This window comes from Schistocerca cancellata, chromosome 4 (genome assembly GCF_023864275.1).
Source record: "Schistocerca cancellata isolate TAMUIC-IGC-003103 chromosome 4, iqSchCanc2.1, whole genome shotgun sequence".
In the NCBI taxonomy this organism is placed as follows: domain Eukaryota; kingdom Metazoa; phylum Arthropoda; class Insecta; order Orthoptera; family Acrididae; genus Schistocerca; species Schistocerca cancellata.
The window spans coordinates 172,352,936-172,380,252 of NC_064629.1; the positions used below are offsets into that span (position 1 = coordinate 172,352,936).

The 27,317-nt window shown below is 46.3% G+C and overlaps 1 protein-coding gene and 1 non-coding gene across 4 annotated transcripts in view; both read left to right on the top strand.

Annotated features, from left to right (window-relative positions):
• The window catches only part of LOC126183184 (nuclear hormone receptor FTZ-F1 beta), a 413,728-nt gene that overhangs the window by 192,205 nt on the left and 194,206 nt on the right, over positions 1-27,317 (top strand). The gene's annotated exons all lie outside the window — the stretch shown is intronic.
• Trnas-cga (transfer RNA serine (anticodon CGA)) lies at positions 24,084-24,158 on the top strand. The gene has a single exon. It is a non-coding gene; the product is annotated as a tRNA-Ser (tRNA).

Genomic DNA, 27,317 nt, shown 5'->3' on the forward strand with positions numbered 1-27,317 from the left:
CTGAGCACTATGGGACCCAACATCTTAGGTCATAAGTCCCCTAGAACTTAGAACGACTTAAACCTAACTAACCTAAGGACATCACACACACCCATGCCCGAGGCAGGATTCGAACCTGCGACCGTAGCAGTCCCGCGGTTCCGGACTGCAGCGCCAGAACCGCTAGACCACCGCGGCCTGCTGCCCACCCTGTCCGCCAAATCATTTATGTATATAGAGAACAACATCGGTGCTATCACACTTCCCTGGGGCACTCCTGACGATAGCCTTGTCTCCGATGAACGCTCGCCGTCGAGGACAACATACTGGGTTCTATTATTTTAGAAGTCTTCGAGCCACGCACATATTTGTGAACTTATTGCATATGCTCGTATCTTCGTTTACAGCCTGCAGTGGAGCAACTTGGCAAACGCTTTCCGGAAGTCTAGAAATATGGAATTTGCCTGTTGCCCTTCATCCGTATTTCTCAGTATATCGTGTGAGAATAGGCTAAGCCGAGTTTCGCACGAGCGATGCTTTTTTTTTAAACCATGCTGATTCGTGGACATAAGCTTCTCAGTCTGAAGAAAGTTTATCATATTCGAACTGAGAATATGTTCAAGGATTCTGCAGAAGTTAAGGATATTGGTCTGTAATTTTCCTGCTCCGTTCTTTTACCCTTCTTATACACTGGAGTCACGTACGCTGTTTCCAGTCGCTTGGGATTTTGCCATGGGCGAGAGATCCACGATAAACTCAAGCTAGGTAAGGGGCCAATACCTTAGAATATTCTTCGTAAAATCGAACTGGGATTCCATCCGGACCTTGCGATTTACTTGCTTTCAAATCTTTCAGTTATTTCTCTACGCCAGGTATGCTTATTACTATGTCATCTATACGGGAGTCCATCCGATGGTCAAATGACGGTATGTTTCTACGATTTTCCCGTGTGAACTATTTCTTGAACGTGAAATATAAAACTTCGGCTTTCGTTTTGCCATCTTCAATTGCCACACCAGACTGGTCAACGAGGGACTGAATGGAAGCCTTAGACCCGCCTAACGATTTTACGTAAGAGCAGAACTTTCTCGGGTTCTGTGCCAGTTTGTTTGCAAGGTGCTTCTTCCTTATCGTCCTGTGAGTGTACAGGCCATGGGATCAGATGACTGTCCACATCGTTTTAGCAAACAGAACACAGCATGTTGTTCTCAATGGAGAGACGTCTACAGACGTTAAAGTAACCTCTGGCGTGCCACAGGGGAGTGTTATGGGACCATTGCTTTTCACAATATATATTAATGACCTAGTAGATAGTGTCGGAAGTTCCATGCGGCTTTTCGCGGATGATGCTGTAGTATACAGAGAAGTTGCAGCATTAGAAAACTGTAGCGAAATGCAGGAAGATCTGCAGCGGATAGGCACTTGGTGCAGGGAGTGGCAACTGACCCTTAACATAGACAAATGTAATGTATTGCGAATACATAGAAAGAAGGATCCTTTATTGTATGATTATATGATAGCGGAACAAACACTGGTAGCAGTTACTTCTGTAAAATATCTGGGAGTATGCGTATGGAACGATTTGAAGTGGAATGATCATATAACATTCATTATTGGTAAGGTAGGTGCCAGGTTGAGATTCATTGGGAGAGTCCTTAGAAAATGTAGTCCATCAACAAAGGATGTGGCTTACAGAACACTCGTTCGACCTATACTTGAGTATTGCTCATCACTGTGGGATCCGTACCAGATCGGGTTGACGGAGGAGATAGAGAAGATCCAAAGAAGAGCGGCGCGTTTCGTCACAGGGTTATTTGGTAACCGTGATAGCGTTACGGAGATGTTTAGCAAACTCAAGTGGCAGACTCTGCAAGAGAGGCGCTCTGCATCGCGGTATAGCTTGCTGTCCAGGTTTCGAGAGGGTGCGTTTCTGGATGAGGTTCGAATATATTGCTTCCCCCTACTTATACCTCCCGAGGAGATCACGAATGTAAAATTAGAGAGATTCGAGAGCGCACGGAGGCTTTCCGGCAGTCGTTCTTCCCGCGAACCATACGCGACTGGAACAGGAAAGGGAGGTAATAACAGGTTCACGTAAAGTGCCCTCCGCCACACACCGTTGGGTGGCTTGCGGAGTATAAATGTAGATGTAGATGTCATGAGTATGTACACTGGTTCCTGCAACAGGCTAATCAACACTATCGTTTTCTTGAAGTTATGCTACGATGACGTTCAATCTACTTCGCAAGGCATTTAAAATTCGCACGTATGGTCGAGTGAAAACCCACATATTACAGTTGTGCGAAGTCATCAGAGGCGTTTTGCAATGGACATGTGGGCCGGTATAGTGGGCGACTACTTACTTTGTTTATAGAATGAAGGCTTTCACGACCGGTTGACATGGCTGTTGATATACTTTCCGGGATGTGAGGTCGTGGTCCAAGAACTTTTCTGCTCCTTACGTTTCGTCCAGGACTGCGCTGGACTTCCTCAGAGGCGCTGCTCCGCTGAGTCGGCAAGACTCAGCGGAGCAGCGCCTCTGAGGAAGTCCAGCGCAGTCCTGGACGAAACGTAAGGAGCAGAAAAGTTCTTGGACCACGACCTCACATCCCGGAAAGTATATCAACAGCCATTACTTTGTTTAGCTTTACGTGTTGCCTGTTCGATTCAGGTGACCAGTGTACAGTGTCTTCTTGGAAGTTCACCATCCGACGTTATTAGAAGAGGTATCCCTAGATATCAGGAAAATGCAGTTTCAGCATGACGGGGCCCCAGCGTACTTTCCAGAACAAGTCCGAGTAGTAATTAAAAAAAATGGTTCAAATGGCTCTGAGCACTATGGGACTTAACATCTTTGGTCATCAGTCCCCTGGAACTTAGAACTACTTAAACCTAACTAACCTAAGGACATCACACAACACGCAGTCATCACGAGGCAGAGAGTAGTAATAGCCGGGACTTTTGGCAGTCGGTAGATCGGCCGGAGAGGGCCTGTTCATTGGCCTGCGAGATACCCGGAGCTCACCCCGTAAGATTTCTTTCTGAAAGCAGAGGTGTATTCTATCCCTGTTGACAAGGAGACGGAATTGGTTCCAAGAATTCTTGCCAGTAGCCACACAAATTCAGAACACACTACGCATTTTACAGTTAACATGGTCTCCCTGTTGCGTTAATACCGGCTCTGGGCTGAGGTTAAATGATACTCATTGTGGACATTTATTGCAATGTAATAGTGATCAGAACACCAAAGCAATGATAAACATTTAACACCTCTTTATTCTCAATCACACACAATAATCTCCTGCATACTCAAACAATATGCGCTTCCGACACATGGTTGCTTTACGAAATGTGTTTGTTTCGGTCTCAGTTATCATGCATGTTAGTTTGTGTACCGAATTTTTCAACATCCTATACATATGTAACAGCACTTCCATTCCTTCTAGAGTCACTTTTACAAGGGTGGTGGGAATTTCTCGGTATTACAGATTAAGAAGAAAAACGTTCATGTATACAGGCATGCTTGAAGATCTAGTTTGACAGGGATATGACAGGAAGTCAGACGTAGCCTTCTAACAGGAACCATCGAGGCATTTGCCACGAATTAATTTAGGGAAGCCATTGAAAACCTGTCATGGTGGCCGGATGGACATTGGAAGGTCTATCCTCCCAAAATAAAAGGCCAGACTGTCTGAAACAGTGCAACCTCATTCGGTTTATCCCCAGTGCAGAATACTGTTTTGATTATACATTCTTGCAAATAAGTTATACAATGATCTAAAAAACGATCGCTACACTGTTCTTTCATTTTTTAGTACCGATCACCGTACACGCTATACACACATTATTTCATAATGCAGCACTTCACTCACTATCAGCTGGCATCAGGATCGTGATGACGACGTTTTGTTTCCAATTTGTGTACTGCATCTTATCATTAATATTATGTGTGTGGAGGCCCAGTGATAGCTGCTTACCACCCTTTGTAGCCAAAACGGATATCCGTGTCGGCACTGTACACAGAGAAAGGATGAACTCTAAAAATCGGTGTTTGCAAGCATGGGTAGAACAGAAGGTGGTGTATACACTCTTGAGTATCAGCCACTTTTCCAATGTTCTGGGAAAATATTCCAAACGCCCACTAAGTGTCTTAAGTGAGAGCTATCAGCAGTCTTGATATTGATAATTCTGTAAATCTACAGCCTATTTGGTATTGCTTCATTTTCAACTCTTATTATTAACGACAGCAATAACAATAAAATAAACAGCAACAATTTATGGCATAATACGACACATTATATGCACTCTTCAGTATTTTACGTTTACGGTTTACCACAGACTTTCTAGCCGATAAAGGAAACCAAGCAATGTACCTCGAGGGCATTGTTGTATGCTGATTGTTGTTTCACCCAACTCTGAATTTTGGAGAAGCTGTTGCCTTAACCTTGAATCGGAAGGGCGTTGGATGAGCGTGCGTCGCTATCGGCCGGTGACATGTTTTGATCACAGCACCCCCCGTGTCCTCGCAGCAGTGGCATGGTGTACGCTTTCACGCTGTGCTACAACACACTGCAGAGTGGATGGCGCTGTCTCACCAGGCTATACAACCTTTCAGTTTTACACTTAAGAGCATTTTTCATCCGATGCTTCTGACATCAATACACTGTGGGCGATATAGAAAATGCAGGCAGCAGCTTACCATTAGCGACAAGACATACATCGTGGCAAGACATTTTTTTCACGCGAGATCTCGACTGTGTGCTTGTATTAAAGTCTAATAAAGAACTAGATTTCTTCGGCTCTCTCTAAGCATATAATGTCAGTTGCGATCCTGTTGTCCATCACACAGGATTTATAATCTAATACACTACTGGCCTTTAAAAATGCTACACCAAGAAGAAATGCAGATGATAAACAGGTATTCACTGGACAAATATTTTCACGCAATTTGGGTGCATAGATCCGGAGAAATCAGTACCCAGAACAACCACCTCCGGCCGTAATAACGGCCTTGATACGCCTGGGCATTGAGTCAAACAGACCTTGGATAGCGTGTATAGGTACAGCTGCCCATCCAGCTTCAACACGATACCACAGTTCATCAAGAGTAGTGACTGGCCTATTGTGACGAGCCAGTTGCTCGGCCACCATTGACCAGACGTTTTCAGTTGGTGAGAGATCTGGAGAATGTGCTGGCCAGGGCAACAGTCGAACATTTTCTGCATCCAGAAAGGCCCGTACAGGATCTGCGACATGCGGTCGTGCATTATCCTGTTGAAATGTAGGGTTTCGCAGGGATCGAATGAAGGGTAGAGCCACGGGTCGTAACACATCTGAATTGTAACGTCCACTGTTCAAAGTGTCGTCATTGCGAACAAGAGGTGACCGAGACGTGTAACCAATGGCACCCCATACCATCACGCCGGGTGATACGGAAGTATGGCGATGACGAATACATGCTTCCAGTGTGCGTTCACCGCGAAGTCGCCAAACACGGATGGGACCAGAATGAGATTTTCACTCTGCAGCGGAGTGTGCGCTGATATGAAACTTCCTGGCAGATTAAAACTGTGTGCCCGACCGAGACTCGAACTCGGGACCTTTGCCTTTCGCGGGCAAGTGCTCTACCACTGAGCTACCGAAGCACGACTCACGCCCGGTACTCACAGCTTTACTTCTGCCAGTACCTCGCCTCCTACCTTCCAAACTTTACAGAAGCTCTCCTGCGAACCTTGCAGAACTAGCACTCCTGAAAGAAAGGATATTGCGGAGACATGGCTTAGCCACAGCCTGGGGGATGTTTCCAGAATGAGATTTTCACTCTGCAGCGGAGTGTGCGCTGATATGAAACTTCCTGGCAGATTAAAACTGTGTTCCGGACCGAGACTCGAACTCGGGACCTTTGCCTTTCGCGGGCAAGTGCTCTACCCACTGAGCTACCTAAGCACGACTCACGCCCCGTCCTCACAGCTTTACTTCTGTCAGTACCTCGTCTCCTACAATTTTAATCTGCCAGGAACTTTCATATCAGCGCACACTCCGCTGCAGAGTGAAAATCTCATTCTGGAAACATCCCCCAGGCTGTGGCTAAGCCATGTCTCCACAATATCCTTTCTTTCAGGAGGGCTAGTTCTGCAAGGTTCGCAGGGGAGCTTCTGTAAAGTTTGGAAGGTAGGAGGCGAGGTACTGGCAGAAGTAAAGCTGTGAGTACCGGGCGTGAGTCGTGCTTCGGTAGCTCAGTGGTAGAGCACTTGCCCGCGAAAGGCAAAGGTCCCGAGTTCGAGTCTCGGTCGGGCACACAGTTTTAATCTGCCAGGAAGTTTCACGGATGGGACCATCATGATGCTGTAAACAGAACCTGGATTCATCCGAAAAAATGACGTTTTGCCATGTGTGCGCCCAGGTTCGTAGTTCAGTACACCACGGCAGGCGCTCCTGTGTGTGATGCAGCGTCAAGGGTAACCGCAGCCATGGTCTCCGAGCTGATATTCCATGCTGCTGCAAACGTCGTTGAACTGTTCGTGCAGATGGCTGTTGCCTTGCAAACGTCCCCATCTGTTGACTCAGGGATCGAGATGTGGCTGCACGATCCGTTACAGCCATGCGGATCTCGACTGCTAGTGATACGAGGCCGTTGGGATCCAGCTCGGCGTTCCTTATTTCCCTCCTGAACCCACAGATTCCACATTCTGCTAACAGCCATAGGATCTCGACCAACGCGAGCAGCAATGTCGCTATACGATAAACCGCAATCGCGATAGGTTACAATCCGACCTTATCAAAGTCGGAAACGTGATGGTACGCATTTCTCCTCCTTACACGAGGCATCACAACAACGTTTTACTAGGTAACGCCGGTCAACTGCTGTTTGTGTATGAGAAATCGGTTGCAGACTCTCCTCATGTCAGCACGATGTAGGTGTAGGCACCAGCGCTAACCTTGTGTGAATGATTTGAAAAGCTAATGATTTGCATATCACAGCATCTTATTCCCGTCGGTTAAATTTCGAGTCTGTAGCAGGTTATCTTCGTGGTGTAGCAATTTTGATGGCCGGTAGTGTATAAAATGAAAGTTGGGCCCCAAAATGAGTTAATCTTGTATTAAAAAGCTCTAATGCCCTTTGATCCTTTAAAAGTGAAGCTGATCTCACCATTAAAGTTATACGAGGGCTATTTGGAAAGTAAGGTCCGATCGGTCGCGAAATGAAAATCACAGTGAAAATCGAAAACGTTTTGTTTTTAGCAGTTAGCTACACCTTCCAGCTACTTCTCTACATAGTCGCCGCTCCGACTTAGACATTTGTCGTAGTATTGTACCAATTTTCCTGTACCCTCTTCATAAGTAGCCGCCTGTGCTTCTAGCCAATTCACTACGCTGATCTGCAGCTTGTTGACTGTGCCAAAATGTTGTCTTCATATCCAGCCGTTCATGTGAGCACAGATGAAATTCAGGTGGAGCGAAGTCCCGGCTATATGGTGTGTCATCACACACTTCTCATCGAAAACGCCACAAAAAAAAAAGTGTGTGAAATCTTATGGGACTTAACTGCTAAGGTCATCAGCCCCTAAGCTTACACACTAGTTAACCTAAATTATCCTAAGGACAAACACACACACCCATGCCGGAGGGAGGACTCGAACCTCCGTCGGGACCAGCCGCACAGTCAATGACTGCAGCGCCTGAGACCGCTCGGCTATTCCCGCGTGGCGTTCGTCCTCATTGCCTCATTGCCCCTGCAGTGTGCGACCGAGAATTGTCACGAAGAAGGAAATGCATGACAGTTACGTTGTGGGCGCTGGATGAAATCGGGCGAAATTTCTCATAGGCACTCGCGCTTGGTGGGAGACGTAATTTTCTAGGCATCTTTACGCGTGCGCTGTGCGCTCATACCTGAAAAGAGCCACATGACGCGATGGATGGGCATACTAGAGACACACTATGCAAACTTCCATCGGATTTTCTCTGTGGTTTCTATTTCGCTGTCGATCGGTCTTTAGTTTCCTAATAACCTCCGTATCATAATAACCGAGCGAGTAACACAGTTTAGCCAGCCGATGTGGCCGAGCGGTTCTAGGCGCTACAGTCTGGAACCGCGCGACCGCTACCGTCGCAGGTCCGAATCCTGCTTTGGGCATCGTTGTGTGTGATGTCCTTAGGTTTTTTTTTGGTCATCAGTCTACTGACTGGTTTGATGCGGCCCGCCGCGAATTCCTTTCCTGTGCTAACCTCTTCACCTCAGAGTAGCACTTGCAACCTACGTCTTCAATTATTTGCTTGACGTATTCCAATCTCTGTCTTCCTCTACAGTTTTTGCCCTCTACAGCTCCCTCTAGTACCATGGAAGTCATTCCCTCATGTCGTAGCAGATGTCCTATCATGCTGTCCTTTCTCCTTATCAGTGTTTTCCACATATTCCTTTCCTCTCCGATTCTGCGTAGAACCTCCTCATTCCTTACCTTATCAGTCCACCTAATTTTCAACATTCGTCTATAGCACCACATCTCAAATGCTTCGATTCTCTTCTGTTCCGGTTTTCCCACAGTCCATGTTTCACTACCATACAATGCTGTACTCCAGACATACATCCTCAGAAATTTCTTCCTCAAATTAAGGCCAGTATTTGATATTAGTAGACTTCTCTTAGCCAGAAATGCCTTTTTTGCCATAGCGAGTCTGCTTTTGATGTCCTCCTTGCTCCGTCCGTCATTGGTTATTTTACTGCCTAGGTAGCAGAATTCCTTAACTTCATTGACTTCGTGACCATCAATCCTGATGTTAAGTTTCTCGCTGTTCTCATTTCTACTACTTCTCATTACCTTCGTCTTTCTCCGATTTACTCTCTAACCATACTGTGTGCTCATTAGACTTTTCATTCCGTTCAGCAGATCATTTAATTCTTCTTCACTTTCACTCAGGATAGCAATGTCATCAGCGAATCGTATCATTGATATCCTTTCACCTTAGGTTAGTTAGGTTTAAGTAGTTCTAAGTTCTAGGGGACTGATGACCTCAGAAGTTGAGTCCCATAGTTCTCCGTGCCATTTGAACAAAGTTTAAAATCGCCAGTGAGCCAAAATAATTATTATCCAGGGTGAACATTATTGAAATCGACGATCTACAGAGCGGATTCCTTACTGGAAATGGAGGGGAAAATATCCTATGGAAATGTGTCCGGAAATGCATCATCGCCACGGTAGATGGCGCTGACGAATGATATTTCCTCTGCCCACATCTACGTGTTCCTTGTGTGTTCGAGGCTGTGCGATTGACACAACGTACTGTAAGCAGCAGAATGGTCCGGTATTCTTATCAGGAACAAGCCGAGATGGTGTTTGTCTACGGTCAAACAGATGGAAATGGTCGGGAGGCAGCACGACTATACCAAAGCAAGTACCCTCACAAACACCAACCACATCACACACCAATTCAAGCCCATTTTGGGTGTTTGTGTGATCATGGGTCCTTTCAGACAGACTGCGGACTGTTCGTACACCAGATTTGGAGAACCGGGTTCTGCAGGATATTGAGACGAACCCTAGTACAAGCTCCATGCAAGTGGCCCGCCAACACGGAGTAAGCGGAAGAACGATTATGTGTATCTTGCATGACAACCGCTACCATGGAGGCCACTTTGAAATTGGTTTGTGACGTGCATGTGATGCAGCTCTGTACTGTGTTCCGGGACGATTTGTTGTCGTTGCACCCACACCGTCCATTTCCAGACAGCCGGCCGCGGTGGCCGAGCGGTTCTGGGCGATTCAGTCCGGAACCGCGCGACTGCTACGGTCGCAGGTTCGAATCCTGCCTCGGGCATGGATGTGTGTGATGTCCTTAGGTTAGTCAGGTTTAAGGAGTTCTAGTTCTAGGTGAGTGATGACCTCAGATGTTAAGTAGCATAGTGCTTAGAGCCATTTTGAACCTCCGTGGTGTTATTATGTATTTGATCCAAGCTCTGTATCATCATACGATAAATAAATAAATACTGAACAAATGCTCATCCTTCTTATGGGATTGCATTTCAGCGCCTTTGATTACTAGACTCTTTTGTCATAGCTGCTCTCATATGCTTGAATATTGATCATTCCTCCTGAGACACTTAGTATGTCTTTATTTTTGCTATTTCTGAAGCTTCTTTATGTAAGATATGCTTATTTTAACTGCAGTTGCCTAGTTTGCTCTTTTTTTCGTCAGTCTTCTGACTGTTTTGATGCGGCCCGCCTTTTTCATACGCCTCTTTCCTCATTCCTTACCTTATCTGTCCACCTAACTTTTCAGCATCCTTCTGTAGCACCACATCTCAAATCCTTCGATTCTCTTCTTTTCCGATTTTCCCACATTCCATGTTTCACTACCATACAATACTGTGCTCCAAACATACCGGGTGATCAAAAAGTCAGTATAAATTTGAAAACTGAATAAATCACGGAATAATGTAGATAGAGAGACACAAATTGACACAGATGCTTGGAATGACATAGGGTTTTATTAGAACCAAAAAAATACAAAAGTTGAAAAAATGTCCGACAGATGGCGCTTCATCTGATCAGAAAAGCAATAATTAGCATTACAAAGTAAGACAAAGCAAAGATGACGTTCTTTACTGGAAATGCTCAATATGTCCACCATCATTCCTCAACAATAGCTGTAGTCGAAGAATAATGTTGTGAACAGCACTGTAAAGCGTGTCCGGAGCTATGGTGAGGCATTGGCGTCGGATGTTGTCTTTCAGCATCCCTAGAGATGTCGGTCGATCACGATACACTTGCTACTTCAGGTAACCCCAAAGCCAATAATCGCACGGACTGAGGTCTGGGGACCTGGGAGGCCACGCATGACGAAAGTGGCGGTTGAGCACACGATCATCACCAAACGACGCGCGCAAGAGATCTTTCACACGTCTAGCAATATGGGGTGGAGCGCCATCTTGCATAAACATCGTACGTTCCAGCAGGTGTTTATCAGCCAGGCTGGGGATAATGCGATTCTGTAACATATCGGCGTACCTCTCACCCGTCACGGTAGCAGTTTTGCTGTCCAGCGCCATCCGTCGGACATTTTGTGAACTTTTTTTTTCCTAATAAAACCCCATGTTATTCCAAGCATGTGTGTCAATTTTTACCTCTCTATCTACATTATTCCGTGGTTTATTAAGTTTTCAAATTTATACTGACTTTTTGATCACCTGGTACATTCTCAGAAATTTCTTCCTCAGATTAAGGCCTATGTTTCATACCGTTAGACTTCTCTTGACCAGGAATGCCCTGTTTGCCAGTGCTAGACTGTTTTTTATGTCCCCCTTGCTCCATCCGTCATGGGTTATTTTGTTGCCTAGGCAGCTCTGGTACTCAACACAAAATACTTTCTTATACTTTAACTGCCTTCGCCAGAGGCCCTAAGGAGCATTGATGAAAAGTATAAAAGTGAGACTCAGCTAATGCACAAAGAGCGACTGGGCGGCGTGCGAACTGCAGAGTTTGATTGCTCAGGCGGCGAGCTGTTTAATTATTTGCTGGCTGTGGTGTTGCATAATGGGCGCACAGAGGCGACGCACGGCAGACTTTATCGCCGAGATAACGAGGCCCACTTAGCCCCCAGCCATATGGCCGCTCCTGCCGTTTGTGAACGCACGTTACCTCTTTCACGATAGACGCGTTCACAGAAAGATCCTCAGCGAGTTCAACAACTAGGATGTGTTTCCGATACTTTACGGTATTTGAAATTCAAATGGCTTGGAGCATTATAGGATTTAACATCTGAGGTCATCAGTCCCCTAGAACTTAGAACTACTTAAACCTACCTAACCTAAGGACAGGACACACATCCATGCCCGAGGCAGGATTCGTACCTGCGACCGTAGCAGTCACGCGGTTCCGGACTGAACCGCTTAGAACCTCTCGACCACCGCGGTTGGCTCGACGGTATTTGCAGTAGTTGTGTTCTCGTGGGATACAATACGAAGATGCAACTCTCTGCGCTACTCTTTCTTGCGCTAGTTTTCTCGTCTCTGCATAGTAGTTGCAAACAACATTCATTTGCATCTGTTTAACGTCGCCAAGCCTTGGTCTCCCTCTGCCGGTACACATTTCCCTCCATTACCAAATCATCTACTACTTTACACTAGTGGATGTGTCCTACCAAACAATCCCTCTTTTTAGTCAAGATGTGCAACAAAGCTGTTTTCTTCCCGATTCGATTCAGTGACTGCACATTAATTACCTGTGTACCCATCTAATTGTCAGCAGTCCTCTGAAGCATGACACTTCAAAAGCTTTACTTTCTTCTTTTCTGTACGGTTAAACATTCACATATCACCTCTACGTAAGGTTACAGCTCTAACGAATATATTTCTTTTCAGAAAAGATTTTCGTTTGTCAGTGTGAGTCTTAAAGTACTGCCAAATAACAAAACTCCTATACTACTTTCAGTTTCGCATTTCTTCATATAATTCTCTCCTAATCAGTAGATTTAATTAGACAAAATTCTATTCCAGTTGTTTCTGCTCACGTATCGTCTGATATCTTACTCATTTCATACAACTTATCTCATAAGTCCTTTGCTGCCAGCCGGAGTGGCCGAGCGGTTCTAGGCGCTTCAGTCTGGAACCGCGTGACCGCTACGGTCGCAGGTTTGAATCCTGCCTCGGGCATGGATGTGTGTGATGTCCTTAGGTTAGTTAGGTTTAAGTAGTTCTAGGTTGTAGGGGAGTGATGACCTCAGAAGTTGAGTCCCATAGTGCTCAGACCCATTTGAATGGTTACGAATCTCGTCTTAATCTGTGGAATAAATTTCTAAGAATGTACATTTGGAGCACAGTATTATATAAAAGTGAGTCATGGACTGTGGGAAAACCGGAAAAGAAGAGAGTCGAAGCGTTTGAGATATGGTGCTTCTGAAGGACGTTGAAAGTTACGTGGAGTGATAAGGAGTGATGTGAACAACGCTGAGAAGAAGGAACGGTATGATAGGACATGTGTTAAGACCTCTGGCAGTAATTTGCGTGGTACGTAGAAGAAGGAGGGGAAGATACAGATTGGAATACATCCAACATATAATTTTGCCGATTAGTAAGTTAAGTTCTGCTTCTACTGTTATCATTCGCTGATGAACGATTCACATGAACTGTGTACTGACATCTGTAAATCTACAGCCTTACTCAGCTGTGAAGTGCATGGCAGAGGCTACTTTCCATTTTACTAATTATTAGGGCTTTTTCCCATTCCATCCGCGTATGCAGTGCTGGACGAATGTCTGTTTAAATGCCCTTGGGCGTTATACAGGATGGTCAGAAACAGTCTGACGGCACTTTGGGCCACAGCGTGTATAGGAAGAAAACGCACACCGATTTGTACCTACATGCGGATAGCTGCAACCACCCGGCACAAAAGAATGGCGTGCTCTAAACTCTTGTACACAGAGCTCACACCATCTCCGACAGGGACAGTCTCCAACAAGAATTGGACCATCTGAAGTCCGTGTTTCGGAGGAACGGTTACAAGGAAGGGCAAATTCGGAAGGCTCTACATCCCACACCTGCAGCACCGGCGGAAACTGAGGATGTACCTCAGGAGGAGGCGGCCTTGGCTATTATTCCGTTTTGTGGGGCCTTATGCGGAATAATTGGATACATTTTACGTAAACACCAAGTGAAAACCATCTTCCGTCCTCCGCCTTCTTGGTAGTGTCAATGACAACCTTGGTCTACGTAAATCAGGGGTTTGCCAATGCGGTAGTGTATACGTAGGGCAGACCATTCGTACCATTGAGGGCCGATGCCGAGAACATCAACGGCACAGTAGACTGCAACAGCCCAGTAAGCCGGCAATCGCTGAGCATTGCCTGTCGGAACTCCACAGCATGGATTATGACCAAACAAAAGTCCTGACAGACTTCCAAATACTGGGACTGTGTCATTAAAGAAGCCATAGAGATCAGTGTAAGGGAGCCACAACTAAATCGTGACAGCGGTTACATCCTTAGCAAAGCGTGGGAACCCGTGATCACCCTGATTAAGAAGAAAAAGGATATTTCCCAGACTTCGGGGGAGGAGGGAAGAATAATGAGAGCGGTGCCGGCAGACCCCCAGAACGAGAAGACCCAGGACGCAGCGCCCAGACGGCGGGAGAACGGACGCTGTACCTGGACGCGGACCGCACCGACTCATAGGAAGCGCCTGATGGTGGAGCGCGAGGGGGATTGTCCTATATATACATAGCGCCGGCCCACAGCCGGTCAGTACATCAGCGCACCTGATGATGGCAACGTGGTCGATTGCCGAAATATTGTGTCCTATCCACACTCATACCAAGCTGTTCACCCGAGATTTATTTCGTCATAAAATTTGCCTGAAGAAATTGAAGAATCATATCAAAATGGCGTCTGTAACGGAGATCCGTTCCAAGCAGAGAGCTGTTAGTGAGTTCCTTTGGGCGGAAAATCAGAGCACCGCAGATATTCTTAGGCGTTTTCAGATTGCCTACGGACACCTGGAAGTGAACAGAAGGCAGAAGCACGGTGAGTCGTCAAGTTAGGCGTCTGTCATCATCGCAACATCGAAAGACCATTTGTGTGGAATTGCTTGCGCGCTACGAGGGAAGCAGTACGTGGATAATGGAGAGGTTAGTGATGCAGCAAGGCGTCGGCTCCGACGACGACCAATAGAAATGATTCAAATGGCTCTGAGCGCTATGGGACTTAATATCTGAGGTCATCAGTCGCCTAGACTTAGAACTACTTAAATCTAACTAACCTAAGGACATCAAACACATCCATGCCCGAGGCAGGATTCGAACCTGCGACCGTAGCAGGCGCGCGGCTCCGGACTGAAGCGCCTAGAACCACTCGGCCACACCGGCCGGCTGTGCACTTCAATAAACGAAGAAATGTAATATCCTATGACTACAATATGAGTGAGTCGATTTTATTCATGGGAAAGCATCACGGAGATGCAGAAAAACCTGAACTGTCAGATGTTTGAAGATGGATGAAAACTGTCCCTCGAAAGTTTCAACAACCAGCCTTTTGCGAAGTGTCCAGGAATATCCCCATGCACGTCATTCTCGTAGGAATCTCAAAAATAAGATTACACTAATTATGCAGGGGGGGGGGGGGCTTCTGATGGTGTTACAGTGTAGGTTCTGCTGACAAGTAATTGGTAGGAAATTCGATACGTTGCGCCGTTTCCGAGTTAATTAACATTGGAGTTAGTCAATTAGGCCGCTGTGCGCGCAAATTCAAGCGGCGCCTCAGAGACGGTGTCTCCAAACCTGTTCTTCGTTTGGTTTCCTGAAACCGAACAAGAGAACGATACAAAAATTGGACATGGGTCGGTAGTAAGGATCGGACACGAACCAAAGGGCGAGCAGTCACGTGCGGTATGATCTACGCTATGAGAGCAACTGACACCAATTACATCTGGCGGGCATCTTGAATTTGCGTGCGAAACGGCCTGATTGGCTAATTTCAATGCTAATTAATTCGAAAACGGCTCAACGTATCTAATTTTTATCTTAACAACTACGAGGGGCGTTCAATAAGTAATGCAAGACTTTTTTTCTGAAAGCAGTTTTGTTTTATTCAGGATTCCGTATACCATATTATTCTCCGCTCTTTTGGCTACAAACCCTATTTTTCAACATAATCTTCGTTCAATGCGACGGCCTTACAACACTTTACCGGGAGGGCCCGTATGTCCGCATGGTACCACTCTATTGGTCGGCCGGCCGTTGTGGCCGAGGGGTTCTAGACGCTTCAGTCTCGTATCCTCGTCACAGAAAGCCGCCGCCTGTGCTTTCTACCAATTCTCTACGCTGTTCTGGCTTTCGTTGTTGTGCCAAAATGTTGTCTTCGTAGCCAGCGGCTCATGTGAGCAGAGTTGAGCAACGGAGGGAGCCAATAGTGCAGTATTGAGGGTGGTCAAACACTTCCCATCGAAAATGCTTCATTGCCCCTGCAGAATGCGGCTTGTAGGGAAACAGCCTACTCACGCCGTATAAAATTCACATCAGTCTTTCCATTGTGTGCCAGCCAGTCCGCTGTAACTAGCTCTGACGTCATAAATGTTGCGCAATACTTTAAAAATCAAGTAAATAACCTGAAACGTTTCTAGCATGTCAGGAGTAATACTAAATCAATATGTGTTGAATATCAGTTCAATAACTTCAACCATTTTCGAAATTTGGACGTTTTTCTGTAAAAATCATTGGCGCAACAGAAAAGAGCTAGCAACTTAAAAATTTATATTTAGATTCCTTTTGCATAATAATTCAGTAGAAACAGTATTCTGGATCTCACAAATTAAAATTTTAGTTGAAATTCATGATTTTCTGGTTTTTGTCTTAAAAATTAAGGAAGGAAGATAGATTAAGTAGGCGAATAAATAAAGCTAGGATGTTTAAATTTACGTAGAAGGGAGATCCGCTATAATCATAAAGATGTGAGAAGTTTCAACTGAATAACTATAAAACTATAGCGATAGCGTATCTCCAAAGGGCAAGTTTAGAGCTCGTCTACTGCATGTAATGCAATTAAATTAATTATCTCGCCCAAAATATTTGACTTAGCCACATCAGATTTTTATTATGATTACTCACTTGTGTGCTGATTGCACATTTAAATTGAGAGCTTCATTGGCCATCAGCAAAGGAAGCAATGATTTATTCGATAACTTGAACTGGTGCATTTCTAGCCCAGCGGCTGGTTGGGAGAGCGGATTTGATCAGGCGTTCCCTTAGCCGTCCGCACCGCGGCTTTATATGTAAGAACGCTGCTGCGCGAGAGAGGAAGACCCCAGTTCTCTCCAGACGCGGATTAGCGCACCACCTGTGCCAGGAGTCGCGTCGCGTCGGTATCATTGCTATAAACAGCCTCGGATGCCGTAATAAGTTACTCGGGATACGCGTAACCATGAAATCGTTTTCGAGTGAAGTGTTGAATCTGGGATGACTTTAATGATCTATCTTCAGTTTGCGTATGTCGTATTTTCACGTGCCGCCGCAGGACAGACATTCTACCATTATTTAGCGTGGCGTTTAATGAACATTATCATCAAATTATGGCGAGCATTCACTTAAACTTTTAATTTGAACAGTTATAGTTGCATCAGCGCATTAGACTCTGAACTGCTCTGGTAGTTGGATTGTGTGGATTCTTTTTGGTTTGTGACTTTCAGAATATAGTGAACATTTTAGAGAGAATTTTTTTTTTTTATTATGAATCCCAGACAATCTCCTAATTCCTCAGAGCTATAAGCTGTAGCTATAAATGTATTTCTCAAATGAAGTGGGCACTAGGAATTCTAATTACAGGCTTCACATTTTGCTAATCACTTTCTGGTTGCCAATATTGTAGTTAGAGAGCCAGTGTTGAGAATTGCAAACAACAGCATTAAATAAGTAATAGGAACATTTAATAACAATTATTCCACCTGCCGCCCCACATATGGTGCATCGGCCGGGAAAAACAAAACATTTATAACAATAATTCCACCCGCCGCCCCACAGGCTGAATATTGTCTTGAAGAAAGAACCGCATGACATTTATGTTATGTGGGCTGTATGGCTTCAGGCCAAATCTCTCACCAGATCCACATGCTTGACGGGAGACATTGTTGTTTTAGGCATTTCTGCGTGATCACTTTGTTCTCTGATCTGAAAAGAGCGACGTGAAGCGATAGACTGACACACTAAAGACACTGTCCAACACATCTGTGCAAAGTTCCATCGGATTTTCACAGTGGTTTCCATTTCGCCCCTAATCGGACCTTACTTTCCGAATACGCCTGGTAAATGAATCCAGTCCCAAAATTCCTTTCATTCCCCATACCATCACACTGTCGAGTTGAAATGTTGCAGTTGTGGACACCAGTAATAGTTTCATGACCGTCATCACGGATGTACAGACGCCTTCAATTTGCCGTCATTTCAAGTCTACAGGGTGTTACAAAAAGTGACGGCCAAACTTTCAGGAAACATTCCTCACACACAAATAAAGAAAAGATGTTATGTGGACATGTGTCCGAAAACGTTTAATTTCCATGTTAGAGCTCATTTTAGTTTCAGCCACCTACGCTCAATGGAGCATGTTATCATGATTTCAAACGGGATACTCTACCTGCGCTGCTAGAACATGTGCCTTTACAAGTACGACACAACATGTGGTTCATGCGCGATGGAGCTCCTGCACATTTCAGTCGAAGTGTTCGTACGTGCCCGCATCTCGTGGTCGTGCGGTAGCGTTCTCGCTTCCCACGCACGGGTTCCCGGGTTCGATTCCCGGCGGGGTCAGGGATTTTCTCTGCCTCGTGATGGCTGGGTGTTGTGTGCTGTCCGTAGGTTAGTTAGGTTTAAGTAGTTCTAAGTTCTAGGGGACTTATGACCACAGCAGTTGAGTCCCATAGTGCTCAGAGCCATTTGAACCATTTTTTTGTTCGTACGCTTGTCAACAACAGATTCGGTGACCGATGGATTGGCAGAGGCGGATCAATTCCGTGGCCTCCACGCTCTCCTGACCTCAACCCTCTTGACTTTCATTTATGGGGGCATTTGAAAGCTCTTGTCTACGCAACCCCGGTACCAAATGTAAAGACTCTTCGTGCTCGTATTGTGGACGGCTGTGATACAATACGCCATTCTCCAGGGCTGCATCAGCGCATCGGGGATTCCATGCGACGGAAGGTGGATGCATGTATCCTCGCTAACGGAGGACATTTTGAACATTTCCTGTAACAAAGTGTTTGAAGTCAGGCTGGTACGTTCTGTTGCTGTGTGTTTCCATTCCATGATTAATGTAATTTGAAGAGAAGTAATAAAATGAGCTCTAACATGGAAAGTAAGCGTTTCCGGACACATGTCCACATAACATATTTTATTTCTTTGTGTGTGAGGAATGTTTCCTGAAAGTTTGGCCGTACCTTTTTGTAACACCCTGTATAGTCCTGACAAGACGATAAATCTTCTCAACGCGGCACATCACAATCGCAATGGTGCCTCAGAGCAATTCGCATAGTTACCGTGGAAAGGGGAAATTGAGATAGCATGACTGGGTTACAGAAAAGTCAGAAAACAAGTCCTGCTAATGTGTTGTACGTAACAGGAGTTATCTTACCTTGCCCAGCAACTATGCAAATGAAACATCTCGGAGTAACCATCGGAGTTTGTAAGAAGTATAGGCATTCGGCCTCTAGCTGAAATATGAACACATGGAAACATAACATAGCACGATGAGGATATCTACTTCGCGTCGTTTCGGCAAACTTACGCCGTATTTAGTGCTCTGCGTCGAGTCACGACTGGCGGCAGGTGAAAGCGCAGCGGCTCCAGAACGTAGCAGAAGTCAATGAATCCGGACGTGTCTGGTGACGGCGAGGTGATCCGTTGTGAAGCGGTAGAGGCTTGAGGTCGTGCGAGCGGCCTCCAAGGTCCGCCTCCCATCTGAGGGGACTGAATGGGGCCTCAGCCAGGCCGCTTGCGTAACCTCCGTTACCTCTAGCACTGTAAATGCTCACTGATATCAATACTTCATGAGTTACCATGCGAACGCAGCGACCCTCTCGCGGCTGCATTGCGTTGCGTCACTGCTGGAAACCGGAGAGGAACTAACGGAGGTATCTCCGTCGGTGCGTTGTGCGAAACACATACCGCACTGAATATTACACTGAAACGCCAAAGAAACAGGTAGAGACGTTCGTATTCAAATACATGCATATGTAAACAGGCAGAATACGGCGCTGCGATCGGCAACCCCTATATAAAATAACAAGTGTTTGGTTCAAAAATGGCTCTGAGCACTATGGGACTTAACATCTGAGGTCATCAGTCCCCTAGAACTTAGAACTACTTAAACCTAACTAACCTAAGGACATCACACACATCCATGCCCGAGGCAGGATTCGAACCTGCGACCGTAGCAGTCCGGACTGAGCGCCTAGAACCGCATGGCCACCGCGGCCGGCAACAAATGTTTGGCACAGTTGTTAGGTCGGTTACTGCTGCTACAGTGCCTGTTTATCAAGATGTAAGTGTGGTGTGCGTACTGTAAGACCTTCGGTACACACACCATCGGATTATTGGACTTGTTGCTCTAACGAAGTAGGCGAGTGTCAGCAATATGTCTCGTTGTCTTAACGTGGCGTGTTTATCTTCTGCCGTTAGGTCAGACGATAGAAATACCACTTGCACGCTTACAGTAGCAGATTGACGGTGACCAACTTTCAACAGAACTTGATTAATTTTCACACACATTTATTAAAATAATAACAAGCATAAAAATTACTTAACTTAGTTCTGGATGCTATTTACGATTGACAATCTGAAGTTCCTTTGGTATTGGTAGGTTAATCTTATTCTCACATATATCTCTGATACTTGACATAAGTGTCTATACATTTATTTTCATGGCTATGTACAGGAATATGGTAACTTATTAGGCGCAGACTGAAACTTGGCTATAGACTAGTACAGACAAATGTAGAACTCGTACAGACTGGTACAGACTAATGCAGACTGGTACAGACTGGTGCAGACAAATGGCAGACTGACTAATCGGAGGTCTGTACACTCGTTATAATACCTCGCGCGTTCATGTATCACTGCGCGAGTGTGATCTGCGTGGAGAAAAGGTTCTAGGTTAGCAGCAATCTCATTGGCTGCGTTCCATATTAATACGCGGATCGGCGGAAGCAGAATTTGGTCCGTCTTTATGGCAGTGCCAACTCGTAGTGCGGAGACGGCCGAGCGCTGCGCCTACGCTGTTGTGCTTAGCGAGGCGCGCTCTAGTGGGAAAGTTGTGTACGCGCTGACTACGCGGAACTATGTACACAACAGTAAGTAAGTTTGAACGTGGTGTTACAGTCGGCGCACGTGCGATGGGACACAGAATCTCCGGGGGATTTCCTACGGCCATTTCACTAGTGTCCCGTGAATATCAGGATTTCCGGTAAAACATCAAATCTCCGACATCACTGCGGCCGGAAAAGATACTGCAAGAACGGAACCAACGACGACAGATGAGAATCGTTCGTCAGAAGTGGAAACCTTAAGCAAATTGGTGCAGATTTCAATGCTGGGGCATCAACAAATGTCAGCGTGCGAACCATTCAACGAAACATCATCGATATGGGCTTTCGGAGACGAAGGCCGACTCGTATACCCTTGATGGCTGCACGACACAAAGCCTTTCTCCTTGCCTGGACCCGTCAACACCGGCATTGGACTGTTGATAACTGGAAACAGGTTGCCTGGTCGGACGAGTCTCATTTCAAATTGTATCGAGCGGATGGACGTGTACGGGTATGAAGATAACCCCATGAATTCATGGACCCTGCATGTCAGCAGGGGACTGTTCAAGCTGGTGGAGGCTCTGTAATGTTGTGGGGCGTGTACAGTTGGAGTGATGTTTGTAGTGTTTAGGGTATTTCCCCCTTATTGTGCTTAAGAATACGCTAAATGCGGAGGGGTAGGAATAAATTTGGCAGTACTGTGTACTGAATACAGTGGAGGAACAATGCGGAGACGACTATTATAGTATCAGCATCACAGTGCACCCTGTCATCGAGCAGCATCACTGAGGCAATGGTTTGTAGACTTCAGTATTCCGGAAACGTACTAGGCTGGGAGGGGTCCCGATCTGAACTCAATGACACACCTGCGGATGATTTTTTGCAGCAGGTACGACCATCATTATGCTGTAAACAGAACCTGGATTCATCCGAAAAAATGACGTTTTGCCATTCGTGTACTCAGGTTCGTCGTTGAGTACACCATCGTAGGCGCTCCTTTCTGTGATGCAGCGTCAAGAGTAACCGCAGCCATGGTCTCTGAGCTGACAGTCCATGCTGCTGCAAACGTCGAACTGTTCGTGCAGATGGTTGTTGTCTTGTAAACGTCCCCATCTGTTGACTTAGGGATCGAGACGTGGCTGCACGATCCGTTACAGCCATGCGGATAAGATGCCTGTCATCTCGACTGCTAGTGATACGAGGCCGTTGGGATCCAGCACGGCGTTCCGTATTACCTCCTGAACCCACCGATTCCATATTCTGCTAACAGTCATTGGATATCGACCAACGTGAGCAGCAATGTCGCGATACGATAAACCGCTAGGCTACGATCCGACCTATATCAATGTCGGAAACGTGATGATACGCATTTCTCATCGTTGTACGAGGCATCACAACAACGTTTCACCAGGCAACGCCTGTCAACTGCTGTTTGTGTATGAGAAATCGGTTGGAAACATTCCTCATGTCAGCACGTTGTAGGTGTCGCCACCGGTGCCAACCTCGTGTGAATGCTCTGAAAAGCGTATCACAGCATCTTCTTCCTGTCGGTTAAATTTCGCGTCTGTAGCACGTCATCTTCGTGGTGTAGCAATTTTAATGACCAGTAGTGTAGGCACCGATCGCATATGTAAGGACAGCGATCGTTATGAGGTAACGCCCGATAGGTATGCAACACTCCTGATGTAGAGGTAATGCTGGTACGGCCTTAACTAACCAAAGCTACTAGGAAAGGTACCGTAGTCTACGCGTACTTACGATAGTGTGCGGTACCTTACGGTAGTTTTCAAAAAAAAAAGTTCAAATGTGTGTGAAATCGTATGGGACTTATCTGCTACGGTCATCAGTCGAACTCACAAACCCATGCCCGAAGGAGGACACGAACTTCCGCCGGGACCATTACGGTAGTTTTGCAACTCTAATGATTATAACAACTGATATGAGACGTCTGGACGTTAGGAGACAAATAAGCGTCCAGCGCCCCGATCGGCCAGTTGAGGCAGGGCCCACGGGAGCGTGGAATTGACGGGAGCGCGCGGCAGCCGTGGCGAGCGCGGCTCGCGCTGTAACTTGTTGAGGTGGCGGTAATGACCGCGACGTGGACGGCGCGAAGCGGCGAGCGCCGCGGGTGGCCGCAAGGCCGCCGGGTTGCCTTTCACCCGCGCACTGCGGACGCCGCCGCATACATAACATTCAGCACCTTCTGAGAACGGAGTGGCGGGGGAAAACGAGAAATAAGTTGCGACCGGTGGACGGCTTAGCGTTACGAAATGCCGTCTGCATCTGGGAGGCGCCCCCTGTCCCCGATTCATTGTTCGGTGCGGCTGGCCAAATGCCGCGTGATGAATGCGGTCGAGGACGCCTCACTCACAAACGCGCATTGTTCCCGCATTAACGCCCCGCGCGCACACACTGTCCGTCACCCCACGCGCCCTCTCGTCCAGCAGCCAAACGCGTTTCCGCTCTCCTCGTTTCACCCTGCGTATTATTCTGTACTCACCGGCGTACCTCGCAAGGAGACCGTACGAACTTTCTCTCATAGATGTGATTCATATTACAGGGTGTGCAGGGCTCGCGATGTCTTTAACATACGTAAACAGGAAGACGCAGCTCTCAACCGTTTTCGAGAAAACAGAATTTGAAAATTGTAGGCGTCTTTATATAAAACAACTCACGCCCCGTCCTCACAGCTTTACTTCTGCCAGTACCTCGTCTCCTACCTTCCAAACTTAACAGAAGCTCTCCTGCGATCCTTGCAGAACCAGCACTCCTGAAAGAAAGGATATTGCGGAGACATGGCTTAACCACAGCCTGGAGGGGGGGGGGGGGTGTTTCCAGAATGAGATATTTACTCTGTAGCGGAGTGTGCGCTGATATGAAACTTCCTGGCAGATTAAAACTGTGTGCTGGACCGAGACTCTAACTCGGGACCTCTGCCTTTCGCGGGCAAGTGCTCTACCAACTGAGCTACCCAAGCACGACTCGCGCCCCGACCCCACAGCTTTACTTCTACTATTAACTCGTCTCCTACCTTCCAAACTTTACAGCAGCTGTCCTGCGAACCTTGCAGAACTAGCACTCCTGAAAGAAAGGGTATTGCGGAGACATGGCTTAGCCACAGCCTAGGGGATGTTTCCAGAATGAGATTTCACTCTGCAGCGGAGTGTGCGGTGATATGAAACTTCCTGGCAGATTAAAACTGTGTGCCGGACCGAGACTCGAACTCGGGAGTGCTAGTTCTGCAAGGTTCGCAGGAGAGCTTCTGTAAAGTTTGGAAGGCAGGAGACGAGGTACTGTCAGAAGTACAGCTGTGGGGACGGGGCGTCAGTCGTGCTTGGATAGCTCAGTTGGTAGAGCACTTGCCCGCGAAAGGCAAAGGTCCCGAGTTCGAGTCTCGGTCCGGCACACAGTTTTAATCTGCCAGGAAGTTTCATATCAGCGCACACTCCGCTGCAGAGTGAAAATCTCATTCCGGGAAGTCTTTATATAATTTGTAGTGCTCCGAGTTTTCACAGTCCGCAGCCGAGCGAGTATGCGCTTCGTTTCAAAGTGCAAGGTCTGTGGATCGACTCTCATTGTAGATAGTTATTTTTCCACTCACACGTAAGGTCAACAACAGATTAATTATGACCGTGCAATATTCAATCATTCATTTATTATTTTCCTAATCTTTCAAAAAAAATGGTTCAAATGGCTCTGAGCACTATGGTACTCAACTGCTGTGGTCATAAGTCCCCTAGAACTTAGAACTACTTAAACCTAACTAACCTAAGGACATCACACACATCCATGCCCGAGGCAGGATTCGAACCTGCGACCGTAGTGGTCGTGCGGTTCCAGACTGTAGCGCCTTTAACCGCTCGGCCACTCCGGCCGGCTCCTAATCTTTATCCTACTCGCGATAGTGGAGGACACATCAACTGGGGGAGTAACTTCTTCGTGCAGTTGGCAGTAACTCTAGTGTCAGTGTAAGATAATTAACTACAGCAAGTACTGTTCATAACATGACTGAAGAGTGCTGTACGAGAACCCAGCTGATTTTCCTGCATAGGCACACTTCTGTGGATGGTTCATTCAACAATGTGACAACCTTCACTTTAGTGCAAACGTGCTGTTTACGGGTGAGGTTCAAAATGGCTCTAAGCAGTATGGAACTTAACATCTGCCGGCCGTTGTGACCGAGCGGTTCTAGGCGCTTCAATCCGCAACCGCGCTGCTGCTGCGGTCGCAGTTTCGAATCCTGCCTCGGGCATGGATGTGTCTGCTGTCCTTAGGTTAGTTAGGTTTAAGTAGTTCTAAGTCTAGGGGACTGATGACCTCAGATGTTAAGTCCCATAGTGCTCAGAGCCATTCGAACTTAACATCTGAGGTCATCAGTCCCCTAGACTTAGAACTACATTCAACAAAGCTGACCAACCTTAGGACATCACACACATCTATGCCCGAGGCAGGATTCGAACCTACGACCGTAGCAGCAGCGTGGTTCCGGACTGAAACGCCTATAACCGGTCGGCCACAGTGGCCGGCTCCTGGTGAGGCTTCGTTTAAAAAGTAGATTACTAATGTGTCGAAGAGTTGTAGAAACTGAGCTCTGACAGGGAAGTAAAGCGTATACGAGCCTATGCCCGTATAAATACTGACGGAAAATAAATCGCAACACCGAAACTAACGTAGAGCAATGACATTTCGGGAATACATTTGTCTAGGTGACATATTTAAGTGATTAACACTGCACGATCACAGGTTAATGTAAGCACTAGATAAGCCACTGAAAATGTAAAATACTGGTACATTATTAACCTGTGTAACCGCCAGAGTGGTGAATGCAAGCATGCAAACGTGCATGCATTGTGTTGTACAGGTGCCGGATGTCAGTTTGTGGGATGGAGTTCCATGCCTGTTGCAAGTGGTCGGTCAATACAAGAACGGTTAATGCTGCTTGTGGATGACACTAGACTTGTGGTCCGATGATATTCCATATGTGCTCGATTGGAGACAGTTCTGGCGATCGAGTAGGCCAAGGGATCATGTCAACACAAAAGAGCATGTTGGGTTCCAATAGCAGTATGTAGGTGAGCGTTATCGAATTGGAAAATACCCTCTAGAACTCTGTTCGTGAATAGCAGCACGTTAGGTCGAATGACCAGACTGGCATATAAATTTGCAGCCAGGGTGCGTAGGATAACCACGACAGTACTTCTGCTGTCATACGAAATCGCACCCAGAACATAACTCCAGGTGTAAGTCCAGTGTGTCTATTAGGCAGACAGATTGGTTGCAAGCCCTCAACTAGCCTCCATCTAACAAGGGAACCTCCCCATCGCACCCCCCTCAGATTTAGTTATAAGTTAGCACAGTGAATAGGCCTTGAAAAACTGAACGCAGATCAATCGAGAAAACAGGAAGAAGTTGTGCGGAACTATGAAAAAAATAAGCAAAATATACAATCTGAGTAGTCTATCCACAACATTGGCAACATCAAGAACAATGCTTGAGGAGCGCCGTGGTCCCGTGGTTAGCGTGAGCAGCTGCGGAACGACAGGTCCTAGGTTCAAATCTTTCTTCGAGCGAAAAATTTACTTCATTTATTTTCACAAAGTTATGATCTGTATGTTCGTTCATTGACGTCTCTGTTCACTGTAATAAGTTTAGTGTCTGTGTTTTGCGACCGCACCGCAAAACCGTGCGATTAGTAGACGAAAGGACGTGCCTCTCCAATGGGAACCGAAAACATTTGATCGCAAGGTCATAGGTCAACCGATTCCTCCACAGGAAAACACGTCTGATATATTCTATACGACACTGGTGACAGCATGTGCGTCACATGACAGGAATATGTTGTCGACCCACCTAACTTGTACACTTGGCGAATGGGTAAAAAGATTCTTCTACCTTGCCCGATTTAGGTTTTCTTGTGGATGTGATAACCACCCCCAAAAAAGTGATGAAAACATAAGAGTTTGTCACATAAACTGCAACAAATGAATGCAACAGTTTCACAGTCGCAAAGTTTTCCCTGTGCTCTGCCAAAACATATGTTTTTAACGTTTTCAAAATTTCCGTGCGTAGAGCGTCAAATCCTGCATATGTCCAAGTAAATCTGAACATGTCCTGGAATTTTGGAGAGCTAAGCTGATTATATAAAAAATTAAACTTTTCGCTCGAGGGAAGTCTTGAACCAAGACCCTTGTGACCACTGCTGCGAGCAGTTGTATACAGTGGGTCCCAAGTCGTTATGCAGTGTCACAGAAGAAACATCCAGCTTCTCGTAGCCGTATTACACGACCTCGTTCAAACTTAGTGAGGTGTTGATAATGTTGTCTTTGTTGCCTTAAAGGCATTCTTGACTAAAATCAACTCACCACGTCCAATCTCAAAGGTAATTAACGCTCACGACCGTTACAGCTTGTACACTCCTGGAAATGGAAAAAAGAACACATTGACACCGGTGTGTCAGACCCACCATACTTGCTCCGGACACTGCGAGAGGGCTGTACAAGCAATGATCACACGCACGGCACAGTGGACACACCAGGAACCGCGGTGTTGGCCATCGAATGGCGCT